Source organism: Helianthus annuus, chromosome 3 (assembly GCF_002127325.2).
Source record: "Helianthus annuus cultivar XRQ/B chromosome 3, HanXRQr2.0-SUNRISE, whole genome shotgun sequence".
In the NCBI taxonomy this organism is placed as follows: Eukaryota; Viridiplantae; Streptophyta; class Magnoliopsida; order Asterales; family Asteraceae; genus Helianthus; species Helianthus annuus.
In genome coordinates, this window is record NC_035435.2 from 7,174,707 (window position 1) to 7,180,322 (window position 5,616).

The 5,616-nt window shown below is 37.1% G+C and overlaps 1 long non-coding RNA gene across 1 annotated transcript; it reads right to left on the reverse strand.

The window, feature by feature from the left end:
• Window positions 1-2,065: 2,065 nt before the first annotated feature.
• LOC110927515 lies at window positions 2,066-4,760 on the reverse strand. The gene is made up of 3 exons (XR_002585687.2): window positions 4,579-4,760; window positions 3,326-3,415; window positions 2,066-2,260 (listed from the first exon to the last, which is right to left on the reverse strand). It is a non-coding gene; the product is annotated as an uncharacterized LOC110927515 (long non-coding RNA).
• Between the last annotated feature and the right edge of the window lie 856 nt (window positions 4,761-5,616).

The following is a 5,616-nucleotide window of genomic DNA, read 5'->3' on the forward strand; positions in this document are numbered from 1 at the left end:
GTGGTGGTGTTTGTCATGGGTGCTGGAGGTGGTTGTTGGTGGCTGAAGTTTTAGAGTTAAGAAAGTTTATTAGGGAAATGGTAAATCTGTCTCTTAACCATTCAACATATCTTACCACTTAATCATTAAGAGGTCAATTGAACTATTAAGAGGTGTTATTACTGTAAATTAAACACTGTTACCTTTTACTAATTTATGTCATTAAGAGGCTACCAAACAACTCCTTAATATTGAGGTAGATATGATTGTAATAAGTAAAAACAAACCGGAACAAGAGCAATTTTGCGTAACAAAAGGTTACTTATTTTTTTTATCGTAAAGTAATGACTTTTTTGAGAGTGTTCACCAGGGACTGTTCACATTTAAACATGTTTAATTGTAGAGTTTTCTGTTATACATGCTAATACGTTGAAAACCTGCTTATCTATCTTTAGACAAAACATTTTTTTTTATAAGCTCATCATCTCTTTTCTTTACGATCAATTTATGCTGTCAAATGTAACAAATGAAAATGAAAAGAGTTCAAATCAACATATCATTTTTTAACATGCTCCCATCAAAAGAAACCGGTTAGTTTTTATATTAAATTCAAATCCAAATAGCTCATTTTTTTTAAAGGAGAACTTTATTAGAAAACACAAACCCGAAAACCGGGCCGGCCAAAACAAACAAGGAAACTACATATTCACAAAATTACACCAATCTACCCAACTAAACATACCTTTCTTGCACGGCCGGCCCCGAGAATTCGTGTACCCTGTTCAAACTCGAAAAAACATGCCCTTAGACCTTAAGGAAATTGGGTATTAGGCAGTCTAAACCTAATGACAATGGGCTAATAACTAATCTAAACCATAAAAATAGTTTTGTAAGTGGGACTATGTTGGTGTTTATATGGGTATACCCTATTAATTTATTTTTTTTACATATAAATATAGATTTTTTTTATATAACGGGCCCTTCGATATATCGGGCCCTGGCCGGTGGTCCTCCCCGCCCACCTTCAAGGCCGACCTTGCTTTCTTGCATCTATACTTATACCAAAGAAAACTAACAGACCGGACATCGCTAAACAACTCCTCAACACTACTTCTCTTGCCATTGAAACGAAGATTATTCCTAGCCTTCCACAATAACCAACACGCCGTGTAGATGATCCCTTGCAACGCTTTTCTCTCAGACTCCTTTCTGGACCCTGTGTTGTGCATCTCAACCAAATCTCGAAAAGAGAACACAAAAAAGTTCCAAACCCGACACCAAAGTGTAATCTTCTTCCATAGACTCAACGCAAACTGGCATGAAGAGAACAAATGAGAAACCGAGTCTGGCCCCGAATTACAAAAGCAACACTCGGAGTCCAAAACCACAACACCCCTTATTGCTAAGGCTTCCACAGTAGGGATCCGATCCATCTCCGCTTGCCAAACAAAAATATTGCACTTCGATGGAAACCAACTACACCAGTCAATGACAATCCGACTACTAAAATCCTTCTTGCTATCGATAAGATTTTTAACAGCAGAAACGGAGAATGAATCCGACCCGCTTCCCACCCAAACCCACGAATCAGCACGATTAGAACAAGAAACAGAACCCAGCGCCGATGACAAGTCCTCCCATTCCTTACATTCATCGGCCGAATCCAAATCGTGTCTCCATAGCCACAAACCTTCCCCGTCAAGTCTATCCCGGACACTACAATTTTTCACCACCTCTAAATGAAATAAGGCCGGGAATTTATCCTTAAGCGGGACATCGAATAACCACGGGTCAAGCCAAAATAAAATGTTCTCTCCCGATCCAACCACCCCTCTAAACAAATTCCGAACCGGAATACTTCCCACCACTAGCCTTTTTAACACCTAAACGATATTGCACCACACTCCCCCAAACGTCTTCCGACTCGGGAAGAAGTCCCAATTTGAAACGCCCAGATTACCTAATCCGAAAAGTAATATTATCATACTATTATTTAACAAAATTCGGGCATGACCCGTTCGTATTTTGAACAATTCCCTGTCTGACCAACTTGAAAGAACTTAAATACGACACAGCGGAAAATATGAGCCCAAAAATTTCGTTCTTAATTAAGCATATCGATCACATGAAGGTTCGAGTACGAAATGCCATATAATCATTAAAACGGATTTACAACTTTTTATAACATTAATACTTCAAGACCTATATGAGTCAGACTATGTGACCTTTCTACCCCGTACAATCCTTGATCTCAACTCGAACTAAGCCGACATTCTCGTACCTGCATTCATTCCAACTCAAGGCACATCATTGGTAATCATAGATACTCAAACACCTTGATAACGTTTATGCATGTGTCTCACGCATTGAACATTCAATCACACATGCATTCACACCTACGTACTCATCATATATATATATATATATATATATATTCATAAGTAACTTCATACATGACAACATCCCTTCCTACACACAAACATATAACCACGAATGTATACACAAGCTTCTTTTACCATTTCTTACACGTAAGTTTATGCCGAACTGACATACTTACAACTTTACATAGTCTAGACGATATACAATTCAACCTACGCGCCTTCTGGATTCTTACACATATATACTTATAAAATTTCCTACACTAACACGAGGCAATCTATTCATTGACTAACCGACGACCTTTAACATCAATGATATACGAAACCATTCTTAACATAACGTATGTGGCCTTAGAAAATCATTTTAAGTCAAGTCCCATGATCAAAACATCAAAATTACAGCAAAAAGCCAACAGCACAGTCCCTCGCGGGCCGCGTAAGCTTAGGCTTACTATATGGCGGGGCGCGACAGCTCCACCGTAAGCTACGGTGGCTACCGTAGCTTACGGTGGCCATAAAACTCTTACGGTGAGTTGCTACTGTCTTACGGTGGCCAGAAAACTTTAAACCTACCGTAGCTTACGGTGGCTACCGTAAGCTACGGTAGTGCCCAGTTCAACTCCCATTTTAAGCACTAAAACTCCCATATCTTGACCCATACATAACCAAATCATATAAAACTTTTTCCTAATGGTCCGTATGATATTCCCCTTACATAATAGACCAAAAATCCTTACCCCGGAGTCCTAACCATTAAGAATTACATTAACATTATTTTATTCATGCACATTAATTTGACCCGCTTGATCTTTATTATGCACTTCCCAACTTACCTAACCGCATTCGACTATTTTCCATTAGACTTACCTTAACACTACCTTTACTTCATACTCATTTACATAACTCTAAATAAATTATCAAATAACAAAACATATTAAGTCAAAAGGGTAAGTTTGGGATTCACTTACCTTGAGCGTCCGTCTTCGCATTCGCTTCCTTATCTCCTCTTGACCCGTTAGTCTTTCTTGCTTGAGTCCATTTCCACATGATCCCTAATGCTTTCGTGTCACCGCAATCACATCCTTGTTAGTATACACGATTTTACATATAAATGATCGTGTCGAATGCATAACTCGCAATTAGCTTTCATAGTCAAGTCTAACAAACATAAGGCATACGCCCAAATCACATCTTTTCAAACTCATACAATCCATCATGTTAACGCATAAAACGCATATTAATTTAACACATACCATATGACGTTCCAAGATCTTATAATTGTGTCAAAATTCTAGCTATGCCCCTTATGTGTAGTTGACTTCCAAAAGTCAACGGTTTAATGTATAAACTTCCGACTTAACCCCATATATTCGTTACATCATATTAAGCTATACATATGACACTATGTATATATTTCATACGTATGATGCAAATGTACTTACAACCACATAATCATATAATCATACACGCATACATAATTACTCACACATACTTTCGTTTCATTACACGCACATTCTTGTTAGCATATGAAATTATACATGAGAACAACCATATTAATTCACAATTCACATTCGACTTCCATTAATCATTTCAACAGCATGTGGTACACTCATGGTGAGATGCTCATTTAATCGCATGATCACTTGTTTACGTGTACACACCATACTTGAAACCTCCATAATTCTACATTTGCACCATAATCCATACTTAGCAATGAACTATATCTAAACTCAATTCTCATGTTAATTTACTAATAAACACCTCTTTATCACATTCCATATCTAATTACCACTTTCTTGCATACTATTTCACCTTCTAAATTCACCTAGTCATTTCATCAAACACTTGGCATGCGTACAAGTTTCTAAACATAATGTACAAGTAACCTTCATTCTTTTCTTCCTAGTTCTTGTTTTCAATCATCCAAAATACCAATAACAATTCAATTTCATGCCATGTTCAATATAACTAACAATTTGGTCACATGCAACACATCATATCAAGAATCAAACAAAGGTTGGACATGGGTTACATACCCATGTCGCCATTTCTACTAATTCAAGTAGGTTTCATCTCCAAACCTCAATTAGCATCAAATCTTGTATAATTCACATTTCCAATGATAATTCTAACATATATTCATACTTAATTTCAGTAAATTTCGTGGATTGATCATAGTCTCACTTCATACCAAATCATAAAATTAACTTCTACAACTTACATCATGTGTAGAAAGTCTAGATGATCAAGAATCTAGGTCCATGCATTCGATTTGAGCCAGTTTCCCTTTTCAATTTGAAGGATTTGTGATGCTAGGGTTTTTGTTCTTCTCTTCCCCCTTTCTCTCGATCGCACCCCACAACAAAACACTGACTAATTTTTTGTTCCATGTTTAATTTATAACATTTTCACTATTAACCCCTCATACTTTTAGGACATGTCATTTCTTTCATTTTTACATACTAACTTGATTAACTTTATGTGCACATAAGTTTTAGATTTTCCATAACTTGTAAAAACTTAGAAAATGGTAAAGTAAATCTATATTTACCACGTCTTATTATCTAAACAATAAAATTTTAATATTATTTTGCGACATACGTAATTCGGGGTGTTACACAATTGGAACCACCCGAATGAATGGCACTTATCACTTTGACCCAAAGATTGTCCTTCTCCGTCTTAAACCTCCAACCCCACTTAGAAAGCAAGGCAATGTTAACCTCTTTAAGGTTACGAATACCAATACCTCCCATTTTTTTCGGGGACGCCACCCTATCCCAAGCAACCCAATGAAGTTTTTTGACAGAAGACGTACCTCCCTAAAGAAATTTTCTGATAATACCTTCTAAATCCTCCACAACTTTGGCCGGAGCACGGTAAAGCGAAAAGAAGTACGTTGGGAGGCTCTCGAGAACAGAACGAATCAACGTGACTCTTCCACCTATAGAAAGAAACGAAGCTTTCCATAACGACAACCGCTTCTCGAAGATACCATACACCGGCCTCCAATTCGCTATCCGATTCATATTCGCCCCAACCGTCAATCCTAAGTACTTGAATGGGAACACTTCCGCTTTACACCCGATTAACCTCACCATCTCATCTATTTCGTTCGTATTCACCCCAATCCAAATAGCTCATTACGAAGTAAAATTGTTAGGAACTTTTTATTGTAACTTAATTTAATAAAGAAAAAAACAATGATAGTAATTAATCCACCAATCAATTGCATCCACCAAACATTCCGATTAAGTAT